The sequence below is a fragment of the Pezoporus flaviventris genome, unplaced genomic scaffold (assembly GCF_033815535.1).
Source record: "Pezoporus flaviventris isolate CSIRO_AGI_PZ_B2104156 unplaced genomic scaffold, CSIRO_AGI_Pfla_v1 ptg000040l, whole genome shotgun sequence".
Taxonomy (NCBI): domain Eukaryota; kingdom Metazoa; phylum Chordata; class Aves; order Psittaciformes; family Psittacidae; genus Pezoporus; species Pezoporus flaviventris.
This window is the reverse complement of record NW_026892588.1, coordinates 2,196,066-2,209,693: the sequence shown is the minus strand read 5'-3', so window position 1 is coordinate 2,209,693 and position 13,628 is coordinate 2,196,066. Positions and strand designations below refer to the sequence as shown.

The following is a 13,628-nucleotide window of genomic DNA, read 5'->3' as shown; positions in this document are numbered from 1 at the left end:
ACATTTATGAGGAGCACTACTGAGAAACTTACTGGAGAACTTCATGTTTCTGTCCTTGGGGCGGGGTTTAAGTGCACAACAACTAAAGCACAGTCTCAGAGCAGCAAAAAAGGAGTAAAAAAAAAAAGCCAACCACAAATACACATCCGTTTTGCACAATGAGGAAGGCAGCATCAAGAGAAGCAACAGCTGTGAAACCATGCACTGAGAGCCTACAGGGCACCCACAGGTCAAATTTGGGCTGTATGAACAACTCAAATGCTGTCCTGACTTCTGAGAGCCTGGCTTTGCAACCCTTTAATACTGCTATTGAGGCCCAGCATGATAGCTTAACAACTCTACAAGGACACAGTAAGAGAATCATGGAATCACAGACTGCTTTGGGTTGGAAGGCACCTTAAAGCTCATCCAGTTGCAAGCCCTGCCACAGGCAGGGACACCTTCCACTAGAGCAGGTTGCTCCAAGCCTCATCCAACCTGGCCTTGAGCACTGACAGGGATGGGGCAGTTGCTTAATAAACCTACCATTACTATAATGTAAATTATTGCATTTATACATAATTTTTTTACATGACTGATGCTATTAGAATATGACCTCTGCTACAGAATTAAACCTTCTCATAAATAAATTATAATTAAAAAAAAAAAATTAGAGACACAAACCTAGTTTGAGCTACAGGAATTCCATGAGTTGCATTCATTTTCATGGGATATAGCTTTGCTTGGTTTTGACTCCATCTTAAGAAGCACCTCCCATATAAAGACAGGGCAAAAAAGTTGGGGATGTTCAGTCTGGAGAAGAGAAGCTGCATGGAGACCTCATAGCAGCCTTCCAGTATCTGAAGGGGACCTATAAGGATGCTGGAGAGGGACTCTCCATCAGGGACTGTAAAAAGAGGACAAGGGGTGATGGGTTCAAACTGACAGAGGGGAGATTCAGACTAGACATTAGGAAGAAATTCTTCCCTGTGAGGGTGGTGAGGCCCTGGCACAGGGTGCCCAGAGAAGCTGTGGCTGCCCCATCCCTGGCAGTGTTCAAGGCCAGGTTGGACAGGGCTTGGAGCAACCTGCTCTAGTGGAAGGTGTCCCTGCCCATGGCAGGGGGTTGGAACTGGATGAGCTTTAAGGTCCTTTCTGACCCAAACCAGTCTGGGATTCTCTGATTCTGTAAGAAAGATCTGAAGCCTCCTGACAGCAGCAACGGGTTTTATAAGCTCAGTTGTCCATAAGGCCACCACCTAGGTGCTGAGGAGGCTGAATGCTGTAATGGGTGGTCTTAAGTTCTGAATTGTCCAAGGGTAGACCTGAGACATAAGCAGAACTGGCTGTGACAGAGCCACCTTCCTGTCCCTGCAGCTTCAGTGCATGCTTGGCAGGACATGATGTTCACACCTGCAAACACTTCACAGAAGTGAAACACTGGCACTGGCGAGACCGGGTTTAGGCACAAAAATAGGCTCTTGCAGGGGCTTACTTGGTGTCCTCAACCAATGTAAAAACTCTCAGCTCAAAGGAATAGCAGTCGGGAAAGAGGCTTTTCTTCAATACCCCCCCAAGGAACAGCCAGGCTTCCCGAGCGTTGTCTGCATGGAGATAGATGGAAAAAATCATGCCAAATTAATGGAAGCCATGAATATTAAAAGTATGAGTTAATATGCACTAATGACCTTGGTACACCCTCACATCTGTAGCTATGGAAAGCTTACGTTTCTTTCGCTTCCATTCACTTCCAGCATGAACTAAACTAAGTTTGAGTGCCCACACTGAAAATGTACACCATTTCTGACATCAAATTTTATGACTAATCCTTAATTAACCTTTCTGAATTTTTCCCCTTGGATTGCAGTATAGGAACATCTAATCAAACAAACTATGAATATCTAATAACATATTTATCTGATTGCATTCCCCTAACAACCAGGAAAACTTGTCAACCTTAGAACACACAGTTCATTGAAATGCATCAGTGATGTGATGTGCTTTACAAAGTGATAAGCTTCCAAGACTGAGAGCGGAAAGGCAGAAGGGAGCTACAGCACACTTGAAAATTAACTTGATTTTAACCCCAGGTGCAGCTTGAAGGAGTTCCCCTCGGATTTTACCAATCTGAAATTGCTGAGCACAGGACCTAAACTATTCCCAACCCCCATGCACACTACATTATAAACGAATAAAATAGCAGACAGCAAGCAGTTGTTGCTCTGAAGAACATGAGATTCCTTCCATGCAGTTCTCCCATCTCTCTGCACTTTTCAGACCCTCTTAAAAGCAGGCAGCCTTGCTGCCAGCTCAGCAGTCAGCACAACAGCAATCCATGCACTGCCCAATGCCAAGTCTCCATCACCTTTACAGGCTCCTCCATCTATATGTGGGCTGCTCATTTTGCCAGATTCAAGAGGGCTGTTCTCTAAACACCTATTAATTAAATTTGAAGAGCCTGAAAATGCCAATGATCCCTCATTGTCCTGTTTGTATCATGAGCAGAAAGCCTGACCAATCACACAAGTCATTCTTGAACTAAAGCATCCATCCAGCTTTGCTCTCCCTCCTTTTCCGGATGGACACACACCTCTCAAAATACACTTTCATGTTACAGCCACAAGCAACATTTATTTCAATCAATCCCATTTTTGCCCTTGAGAATCCCCATGCCTCCAATACTAAAACACATCCTTGGGATTATTGCCTTCATCTCTGCCCCTGATTCCTTCTGCCTGAATCCTATCTGTGCCACTAAGGCCTGCCCCTACAGCTTGTGCTGGAGAGGACGTCACTTACTGAAGAGGAGGTTCCCCTCTACAATGTGTTACATTCAGAGACATGCATGGTAGCTTCCAAAGCAAAGTTACAAAGTCCATAAAATATACGCTATCCAGCTCTGGAAGGAATTTGTTAGGGCACAACCAGTTTTTCTTTTATGATCTTCCCAGGAAAGCTCCACTCCCTCATAGACATAAGCACTTGTGAACAGTGAATTTCAAGACTGCAAGAACAGTGGTTAATAGGAAATAAACTTCAAATTCACAGACACAGTTACCTGGATGAGAACAAATTCCACCCAACACCTTTCAGACTTTCATAAAACACAAACAGTACCTCTGTCAGACTCGCCTGGGAAACATCAGCACAGGGGAGCCAGAAGACTTTTCCATCTCTGCTCTATTCCTGCTAATGGACCTCACTTACAAAGTGCCCAACTCCCCAGCAATTCTTCACACTGAATCTCTGCTGAAGGAATAAGAGCTGGGTGGAGAATTGATAGAAATGTCTATTAAAATGTAAACAGAACAAAAACTGTATTGTTTGAGCCCAACAATTATAACCTTGTACATCAGAATCTCTAATTTCTTTAAGGCCTCTTGCAAGCACAAAGGATGGCAGGATTACATTTGGGTCATAGGGACAATCAAGAAATAGCACAGTGATTATCCATCCCTGGAGAAAGTAAAATCTTTGTTATGCAGAACTATACCTTGAGGGAAAGAGGAAAGAAAAAAAACCAAACAAACCGCAACCAAATAAACGCATCATCCCAATCTAGCTAACAAAGGATCACGCTCAAATTCTCAGTCTTGCTGCTATGGCACTCAGAGCATGAAGACTTTTTATCGTCTTAAAATACAAACTAACTACTTGCAAGATGCCCTGTACCTGAGCTGCCCTGTTCAGAAGGCACAGAGAGCTGTACTCCACCCTTCTGCTCACAGCACTTCCTGAGCATTCTGTCTTCCAAATCCAGAAACTCCCCAAAACTCATTACTCCAGTATTGCAAGTTAAATGTTATTCCAAGCTAAAAAACAGCTCCTTGAGATTAGTCATCTGCAGGGGGAAACCGTGACTGTGAATCTCTTTCAGTCCCCAGGAGATCCATTTAAGAAAGTTGCTATCATTGCTACAAGATTGCTGTGACAATTTCTATTGTCACCCCACCCCATTGAGCACCAGCACACTCTCCCCACAGACCAGGGATTCCACTGGCACACACACAGGGTATTTGCAGAGAACCCAGGGAACACAGGCTGATTTGAAGCCCTCTGATTTTCTAATCAGTGAATGCTGTATTACAAAGACACAGAGGGCAAGCCACGATGCATATTAAAGTAAATTAATCACTGCTGTCAACAACTTCCATTTCTCTACAAAATTTTACAGCTGAAAATGCAAACTGCTTCATCCCTTGTAAACGGGAAGGAGTGCAATATTAATGAGAGGAGTGCTAGCTTGCTTCCAGTTTCTCTCACCCCCAGAAATCCCAAGCACATGCCTGGACTCCATTACAAACACCCCTGCCAGTACCATAGTAGCTGCTGAACAGACATCAATATGCAATGTACAGACAGATTGGCATCTGTGCTGGACACGTTTATGTTCTCCACTTCCCCCAGCAGCATGGAGGTACATACCAGCAAGCAGCTTCGCTCGGTTAATTTTCAGTAGCTGCCAGTTCCCAGAGGAAACACACATCAGGAGCACAGAGAAATGTTCACACAGTCTGGAAAAGAGCTCTCGTCTTCCGCCTGTACAGCCCTGGTGTTCCCATTCAAAGGCATCTGGGTCACAGGAGTAAACGTGGAAAAGCAGAGGCCTCCCTGCCCTTCATCATCCTGCTGGGAAAAGGGGGGATATTCTGTGCAGTGTTTCTATTTTAAACAAAGATCTCGCAAACAGACCTTTCTGGAGCTATCAGAAAAATAACCCAGATGCTATGTTGCAGCTTTCTGTGCAACCTTTGTTTGAGAACAGAGGTTGTGGTAACTTGTGAGCAACAGATCATGAGCAAATATTAAAGATCATCCAGCAACTTTCTGGCAGAGCTCTAAGTTCAGAGACACCCCAATCCAAGCACCCAAGGCAGAAACTCAGCTGTTAGCTTACAAATACTGATGAGGGACTGGCAAACCCAAGTTAGGCAAAAGCAGTGCTTGGGACCCACTGAGACAAACAACTAGAGGACAGACCTCCTACCTTGCAAAGGAGGTGCTTAATCAAGCAGCCCTGTTACTAGTTTCACAGACGAGGTTCTAGTAACTCCTAGGATTACATTAGGCTTCATACCCTAGACTGGCAGGTGAACATGCTGCCATACACACACTCAACCTTTGCCAGCCCCAGCACCAGTGAACACACCAAGAAGCATGTGTGCAGTCTACTGGTACATGCTGGGCAGAACACATGCAGTTCTCGTTGCTTCCCAGCATCCTTCAAACTAAGGGATCTATCTTTCAGAGCTGGTATCGTAACAACAGGTAGGAATGGGCTTAAGTGTTGCTTTAAAACAGCTAAGTCAGTGCTTCACAGACCCAGTTCTGGACCCATCCTTCATCTTGTTACTCCGGGAATCAGAAGAGAACAAATGGAACATGGAGAGACCTGCACCTGCACTGGTACCACCACTGAACTTCAGGAAAGGATTTTACAGAGGAAGCTTTGGGTTCACATCTCATTAAAGGCTGAGCTGCAGTACAAAGGCAACGAGCCTTAATTTTTACCTATAAGCAAGAGGCTCAAATATATTTTTTTCCAAGGTTTTTACTCACAAGTGATTAGAGCATCTGATAACAATGATGCCTGCTGGCTAGACACCTAAGAGCATTTTATCCTGAAAGCCCATCATTTCATTTTCTAGATTCTTAATCAACACAATTACAATTAAAAGAACACTCAAAGTAGCCACTTACATCTCACACTTCCTAGGCAAGTTCCCAGTCAAGCACCACAGCCTTCAAATACACCTGAAGCCACCAGGAATTTCAGTCATCTCTACATAATATCAATGAAAATGTTCCCTAAATACAAAGATCTCAAGCAGTTGGGCCCCCTTACACTCAGAAACAAAACCTGTCCTCAGCAAAGCATTTGTAGGGAGAGCTATAATATGTAGGTCAGCAATCTAAGAAGGGCTATGGTTAAGACACAGTATCAGATTGATTCATAATGCTCTTTGATTGCTAATCCTGTGCAGAATTGTGCTTTACATCTCCCTAGCAAAATCCATGGGCTATGGAAAAGGTCCGTGCCTTTCATAAGAGATCATCAAAACAATTCTGTCAGATTTGTTATCGTGCTCTTTATGGATGCTGAGTTGAGAACAAGAAAATGACATTTTCACCGAGGGCTGTACACACCACGGAGACTCCTGTGGAAAGGGAGCAGGACCATGACCCCCTGCATCACTGCTGCCCTTTCAAAAGCTGCCTATGCAACAGATCGAGCGCACGAGAACAGGAGCTGGAAGAGCTTATGTCTGAACATCTCCTCCACACCAGCCAGCCTGAGAGCAAAGAGCAGGACAACCTGACATGGATCTTGGACAGCACCTGTTATCATCCTCTGCTTCTTCCAGCCTGGAGCAACACAGAAGCAGGGAGAAACATTCACTTCCCAAGAACCTGGGGTTAAGATGCCCATGGAGATGGTGTCATGTCCGCACTACCTTTGGCAGAGGACTGCCCCTCAGTGAGCTGGCAATCCTCTGGCAGAGGCAGGCAGGAAAATAAGCCTCTGAGTATACAGTAATCTGCTTCTGCAGCCAAGTTGCTTTTGCACCAGTCTCAAGGACAAAATTAAAGGTGTGAAACATTCTTGGCTTCATCTGCTTTGCCATTCATTAGGCCATCCCTGGATACCTCATACTACTACCTCTAATTCCCCCCATGCATTTCCAGCTCCTGCAGCAGAAAACTGCCAGCAATTGCTTCAAATTATGATTATACTTGTCTATTTTGTCCCAGAAAACAAGGTCTCACTGAAAGATGATGCACCTCCACTTCCAGAGTTTGGGTTTAACCCAGTTACAGTGTATCTGCAAGTGAACAGCAGCCACCAGAGCAATCACAAAGCTTACCAAAGCCTCCTCAACAAATATTTGTTTGTCCAGGAATTAGATAGTCATGATCATGTGTTCCTCCTGTTTTCTGGAATCTAACTTCATGTCCGCTGTCAGGAAGAGATGCATACACCCCCAGCACCACTGATAATGCACCAGCTCACTGCATGAGGTGTCTACCCTCTGATTGCAGGACAGCCACTGCTTTTGCCAGAGGCACGCCTTTAGGCAGAGGACCCCACCATATACACCCACAAAGCTGCTACTAATGCATTATGAACACAGCCTGAAAGAGAGCTCCTTCCACAGTATTTTGCATACCTAAGGGAAGCGACCATAAAGTGAAGGAAAGCAAGCCAGTGGATAGGTTTATCTAGAGCTGCAGCCCCGCATGGCTGTCCTGTTCCCAGCACCATGGAGCTGCACTATCACCTCCAGCAGCAAACTGATGTATCAGCTAACCCAGAAGAGAATGTTCCTAGACTCAGCACCTGCATTACCTCCAAAGCAGCAGTGTATGCAGAAACGAGGAGATCGGCTGCCCAGAAGAGAGGAGCCCTAGAGAGGGGCTGCCTGCCCCTGGAGGTCCACATGGCTGCTGCCCCCCAAACCCTCACCCTCCAACATCAAGAGCTGCAGCTCATAGGAAAAGGTTGCCTCATTAGACACTCTTGGCCTCTGTCCCAGGGGCCTTGTGGGGAAGTTTTTTTCCCAGGAATATTCTTCCTCACAGGGAATACTCAGCATCACTCATGTCTATAAGAACTCCTCAGTTACTCAAAGGTCCACTTAAACCTCCCATGACACAATGACCCAGGCAAAGGCAATGGTTAGGAAGTTGTCCAGGACCCCAGCAGATGAGGACAACAATCCAAGATGCAAGACAAAGGCCAATAGCCAGGCTTTTTTAGCAAAAGCTGAGGACAGAAAGCTGCCCCCTTCCCCCTTGGTACCCCACATCAGGTAAGTCTGCCCCATGCTGCTGGGGTCTCCTTCCACTGCCTCTCTGTGCTCCCACGCAGAATCATAGAACAGTTAGGGTTAGAAGGGATATTTAAGGTTAGCCCAGCTCAGAAGAATTATTCCACGAACCTTCATGTAAGGATTGCTACAAAATCCAGCTAGGCTAGCTACCAACCTTTTAAGCAGTCTGGTGAGCGTACCACTAAGGAAAGAGTCACACATAGCAATTCATTCCTCACACATTAATAGGCAGCTCTGGTTTCTCGCTCCCTCACAGCCAAGAAAATCTCCTGCTACATCCAGCTGCCTGCGATGGCACCTTTTCCCCTCTTGGATATTTTTGTTTTGACACTGTCAGTGATTCGATCCAGTTGCAGCAAGCAGTTACGAACAGCATGGAGCAGCAGCAGTTTCCATTCCCTTACCTTCCCGATTTGCAAGGGAGGGGGGCTTGTAAATACAGTAACGAAGATCTGCCCCGAAAGGAAACACTGCGTACAGCACCACAGAAAACATCTTCAATGGCATTTTTTCGCCTCTGCAGCCGGACCTACGGTGAGCTAACTGAAAACGGATGCAGCTACTTCTAAAATTACTTACAGCTCGTGTCCCCCGCTACAACTCGTAGCACCGTGCGGACCTAAGGATGGCTTAAATTCAGATGAGAATAAGCACAAACGCGAGGAGAGGGAGGGGCTGGAAGCTCAGGGTACGTTTTTCGTTGGCATTATCTGCCTCATCCCCCACTCCCCAGCCAGCATCGACTCGGTTTTCCGCTGGCGAAGCCCCGCCGAGCGGCACCGTCACCAGGACCGGGACCCGGACCCGGACCCGCCGCCTCCCACCCCTGCCCGGGGAACGGAGCCAACAGAGGCTGGCGGGGTGGGGGGGTGTGTGTGTAGACGACGAACAGCATGGGCAGCCACGGCCATAACAACTACCGCTTACAACTTTGTATTTATGGGGTTGTAACGATAACTAATAATAACAATAATGATAATAATAACAACAACAATAGTAGGAATTAATGAAAGTTACGCTTGTCAGTCAAAGCAGCGCTCTCTCCAGACCGGCTGCCAGGTCTACCCCGCCCCGGAGCCGCCCCCCCAGCCCAGCCACGCTGAAATCCCCGGGAGCCACGGGGCTGCCCTGACCGCGGCGCTTCCCCTCCCGCAGCACCTGCGACCCCAGCCGCGGCCCCATCAGTCACTCACTCACCGCGGCCCCGTCGGTCTCCTACCGCCGCCCGCCTTTGTTGCCGCCGCGCCCGAGGCATTTAAGCGCCGTTCCCCCGCGCGGCGCTGCGCTGAAGCACTGCCGACGGCTGGCGGGGGCCGGGCCGGGGCAGCGGCGCTGGGGGAGGTGCCGCCGGCTGCCTGCGGCGGGTATGGGGCGGACCCCGCGCTGCCGCCCAACGACGGGCACCGGGAGGGGTGAGGTGGGAAAACGGTACCGGTAAAGGACGAGTCATGCCGCAGCATCCTCATCCCCATTCATCCTCCTTCTCTGCCTTGTCCTGCCCCTACAGGCCCTTGTCCAAAGCCCCTCTCCAGGTTTCCTGTAGCCCCTTTAGGCACTGGAGCTGCTCTGAGGTCTCCCCTTAAGGAGCCTTCTCTTCTGCTCTTCTCCAGAGCAGAGCTGCTCCAGCCCTTGCAGCATCTCCGTGGCCTCTGGACTTGCTCCAACAGCTCCATGTCCCTCTTGTGTTGTTGCCCCAGAGCTGGATCAGGACTGCAGGAGGGGTCTTACCAGGGCACAGTACAGTGGGAGAATCCCCTTCCTTGACCTGCTGCTCACACTCTGGGGTTGCAGCAGAGCGCATGGGTGGTTTCTGGACTCAAGCACACACTGAAGCTGGGTCATGGGGAGCTTCTTTGTCACCCAACACCCCCAAGTCCTTCTTATCAGGGCTGCTCTCAATCCAGTCTCCCCCAGCCTGTGTTTGTGCTTGGGATTGCTCCAGCTCATGTGCAAGACCTTGCACTTGGCCTTGTTGAACTCCATGAAGTTCACATGGTCCCACCTCTCCAGCTTGTCAAGGTCCCTCTGAAGGGGACAAGCTACAGTCCCTCTATACTAGACTTCCCCCAAGCAAAGCTGCCCTCTGTCTCAATTACTGCGAGATGCAGGCAGCTTACCCCAGAGCATTATTATTACACTGCCAGTCCCAGCAGAACTCACCGGCCCAGGGCTCCCATGTGTGCCTGAAGGGTGTTCGCTGCGCAGAAAGCAGGGTTTGTGGCTGCTTTCTAGCTTAAACTAGTTTCAGTCTGTACCCACTTTCAGCCTCTTCTATTTCTCTGTCAAACAGACAAGCACAAGCAGGGATCAGTGTGTGCAAATACATTTTTCCAAGCTGTGTACTAACTAGGCTCCAGGAAAGCCAACACGGTTATTGTTAGCATAAAGGCTTGGAACAGGAGAGACCCTTGGCCACAGAAGCCAGAACAAGGGTCCTGCTTAGATCAGCACCATTCCCCATTGGGTGCTATTGGGGTTCAGGACATGATATGCCATACCTACCGTGGCTGCTGCACTTCCACTGCCCAACTGGAAAGAGCCAGAAAGCTGTTTCTGGGGTGTATCTATGTTTTTCCACCTTGAAAGGAGTCAGCCTCTGGTCTGAGGTCATATCCTACAAGTCTGTGCCCAGACTCAGCATCTCACTGTTACTCCCACCTTGGTAGCAGATGATGTACCCCTGCATGTGGACCTCTTCACTCCCAACAGAATAAGCTCTTCCCAAGGGCTTTCTGACATCAGAGAAGACGAAACATCTGCAAGGACATAGAAACTGTTTTGAAATAAACCCCCATAAAAGAAATAACCCTCAGGGCTGTTGCAGAATGCAAGTTCACACTGCATTCCCCGGGTACCAGCCTGAGACAGGCATCTGGGGGAGAACCAAAGGGTTCAGCTTTCAATGCAGCTTTCATGTGTAATGCAGCCGGCTGCTGGTGCCCTTCCCTGGCTGCACAGTGGCTGGATAGGGTGCTTCTCTCATGCAGCTTGGTGCACTGGCCATCAGGGAGAATCAGGGAGGCAGTGCCTGCTTGCCTAGGCATGGCTTGGGCACAGGGCTCAGGTCCTGGATTTCTGTATGACACCCTTTGCTGAGAGCATGCTCTCGGAGCATGAGCACTGGAGCTGGGGTTTCACAGCAGGCACTTCCCTGCATAGGCAAAATGGTTTAGTACACTTCCCAGCATTTTAAAGCTGTTTACACCTTATGTATACACTGAATCTGATGGGAGATAAGTTCCTGTGGCTTTTCTGAGTAGGGACATGAGTAAGATGGGCAGCTGGCTAGCCCACATTTACCACTAATTGCGTTGTGTTTATGTGAATGTTTGCTCAGGAAGGCCTTAGCCTGGGCTGAGATCCTTCACTGGGCATTTCCCCAGTCCTTAGACTGTGTGGAGGTAGGTACCTGCAAGGAGCTGGACAAAAGCCTCCCCGTTGGCGGCTCCAAGTCGCTAACACATAGGCTTGCTTTCTGCCTCTCCACACACCCACTTCCCTCCTGGAGAAGTCCCCTGCTCATGGTCCTCAGCTCCATCTCAGATTCCCCTTAGGCTCAACCACTTGCAGGAAGGAGCATAACTTAAACATTCACCTGCCTGGATGGTACAGAAATCCCCACCCCCCCCTCACCTCCTGACATGGGTTCATCCCTCCCTTCTTGCTGTACAGATGCTTCAGTCCATAAGGGTGCCTGAAGAGACCACCCATGGTGAAGGGAATCCTTCCCCCAACTTTGGAAGCTTACAAAATCTGCAGATAACCAAAAGCAATCTTAGCTGAAGCCCAGGAGCCTCCACAGGGTAAACCTCACCCACTTCCCTTGCCATGCCTGCAGGGAAGCAGGAGAGGAGACCACAGGGGGAGTGAGGGAGAGCATCCAAATTCCAGAGGGATGTGCTGAGCTGTGCTGGCTTTTTCAGGCTCATGACTCCTACCTTCCAGCGGTGCTTCTTTCTGGGAAAAAGCCGGCATCAGCATCTTCATCCAAGTCATTGTTTCCTATGCTGCAGAAGAACAAGCAGTTACAGGGTAAGCTGTGACTGGGAGTCACAGTCACTCCTCTCCATTTGTCACTCTAAAGAGATGGGCATCCTCAAAAGAGGAGCAGCATTAAAAAAGAAGCCTTTTGTCCTAGCATGCTCTTCTCCTGCCCCAGACACATCCCAGGCCAGTTCAGGGACTTCTGTAGCACACCCAGCATCAGTAGCTGTTGCTGCATGTCTCTGTGATACTAATTCTGACCAAGAGTTGCCACCTCCTCAGTTGTCTAACATGACTGTAGTTGAACCACAGGGAAGCCACAGTGCTGGGCAGCCAGTCACATGAAAGTCCCACCGCACTAGGCACATGCATGAGTGCCTTCACCCTGTGCAATGGCTTCTCGCTTCAGCACAGTGAAACCAACTAATGAAAAATGATTGAAATTAAGACAACCCCCAAAAGCCACATTGTCCATCCTTGCTGCCCAAACCAGCAGTCTTGACAGAGGTTTGTCTAACCTGGTCTGAAAAACATCTATTGATGGAGATATCCTGGATCTGAATGTTTTCCAGGGGGTGCTTATCCTGTGATTGGAAAGTTTCTCTCAATGTATTTTCAAAGATATTATTGTCGTTTTTTCCCTATCCTCACTGGGAGACCAATTTACTGCCTTACTTTGTGGTAGTCTTTTATATACTTACAGGCTTAACTAGTATCCCTAGTCTTCCTTCCCCTGGATCAACCAAAGCCAGTTCACTCCGTCTGCCCTCATAGGTCATCTTTCCTAGTTCTATGGTCCTTCTTGCTGCACATCTCTGGTTCCTCTCCAGTCAGGCTTCATCTTTTGATGTCTGTCCTGAAGCCTACCCCGCCCTTAGCAGAGGGAAAGGGCTGCATGGTACACACGCATGCACTTCTGTCCATATTCTCCATTTAATTTGGTCTTCTCACAGGAGGCTGCACTAACCAAGGCATTCATTTCACTTTTCATTCACATTTCATCTGCACTACTCACTGCAATGACCAAGGCTTTTCCAGTAAAACCAGTGCTCAGCCAGCCCCCTCCTTGGAGAGGGAGGTTGGGCAGAACAAAGCACAAAGCCACTCTCCCCCCTTGCCCTTCCAGGCGTGTTCCTGCTCCTGGCCCATTCAGGATCCTGGATCTCACGCAGGCAGGATGAGTCTTGTTTTCCTAATTCCCGTGGGTGCACTCTGCAGGAAAAAGTGAAGAAAAACAAGAGTTAAGCCACGGTGTTTCATCCCTTGGCCAGCTCCAGAGAGCCTCCTGGGGCTGAGCAAGTCTACCAGAGCCCATGATTCATTATGCCTGTGTTGTATTTAGCGCTTCTCAGTGTTGCGACATTGCTGCTCAATAAAAATATGACACATTTAACTGGTAGAGAAATGGCAGACCCCAGGCAGCAACAGCAATGAGAAGGGAGGATGTATAATCTCTGCTGGCATCACACAGTGTATACACACACAGCAATAATTCGGCAGGTTCAATTGTCTCAGATCGCAGTTGCAGATGATGTTACAAATGCAAGTCCACACAAAACCCAAGCTGAAAAAGGCAGATCCATTTTTTTATTGCTGGAAAATTCTGTGTCACTGAGTTACCACACATGAGATAGAACAATATCTCACTCAGAGCCAGGATTCTGCCTGCAAATGGGTTAGCACAAATCCCAGCAGCCTATGGGCCACGTTCTCTTCTCCCAATTTCTAGATGCACAAGGACAGTTTATGATGGTACAGCAGCCTGTGAGCTTTCATTTTCCTTCCATTTGTAAGACAAGGAAGAGCAGGCTGCACCAGTGCTGGGATGTAGCT

General features: G+C 48.2%; 1 protein-coding gene across 3 annotated transcripts in view; it reads right to left on the bottom strand.

The window, feature by feature from the left end:
* The window catches only part of ST6GAL1 (ST6 beta-galactoside alpha-2,6-sialyltransferase 1), a 44,830-nt gene extending 32,073 nt beyond the window's left edge, over window positions 1-12,757 (bottom strand). Inside the window, exons 1-3 of one of the 3 annotated variants that reach the window (XM_061465426.1) lie at window positions 12,497-12,757; window positions 11,750-11,818; window positions 10,470-10,567 (exon numbers count right to left, since the gene is read on the bottom strand). The gene's annotated coding sequence lies outside the window, so the exon portion shown is untranslated. The other 2 variants (XM_061465428.1, XM_061465427.1) reach the window with 2 other exon arrangements.
* Between the last annotated feature and the right edge of the window lie 871 nt (window positions 12,758-13,628).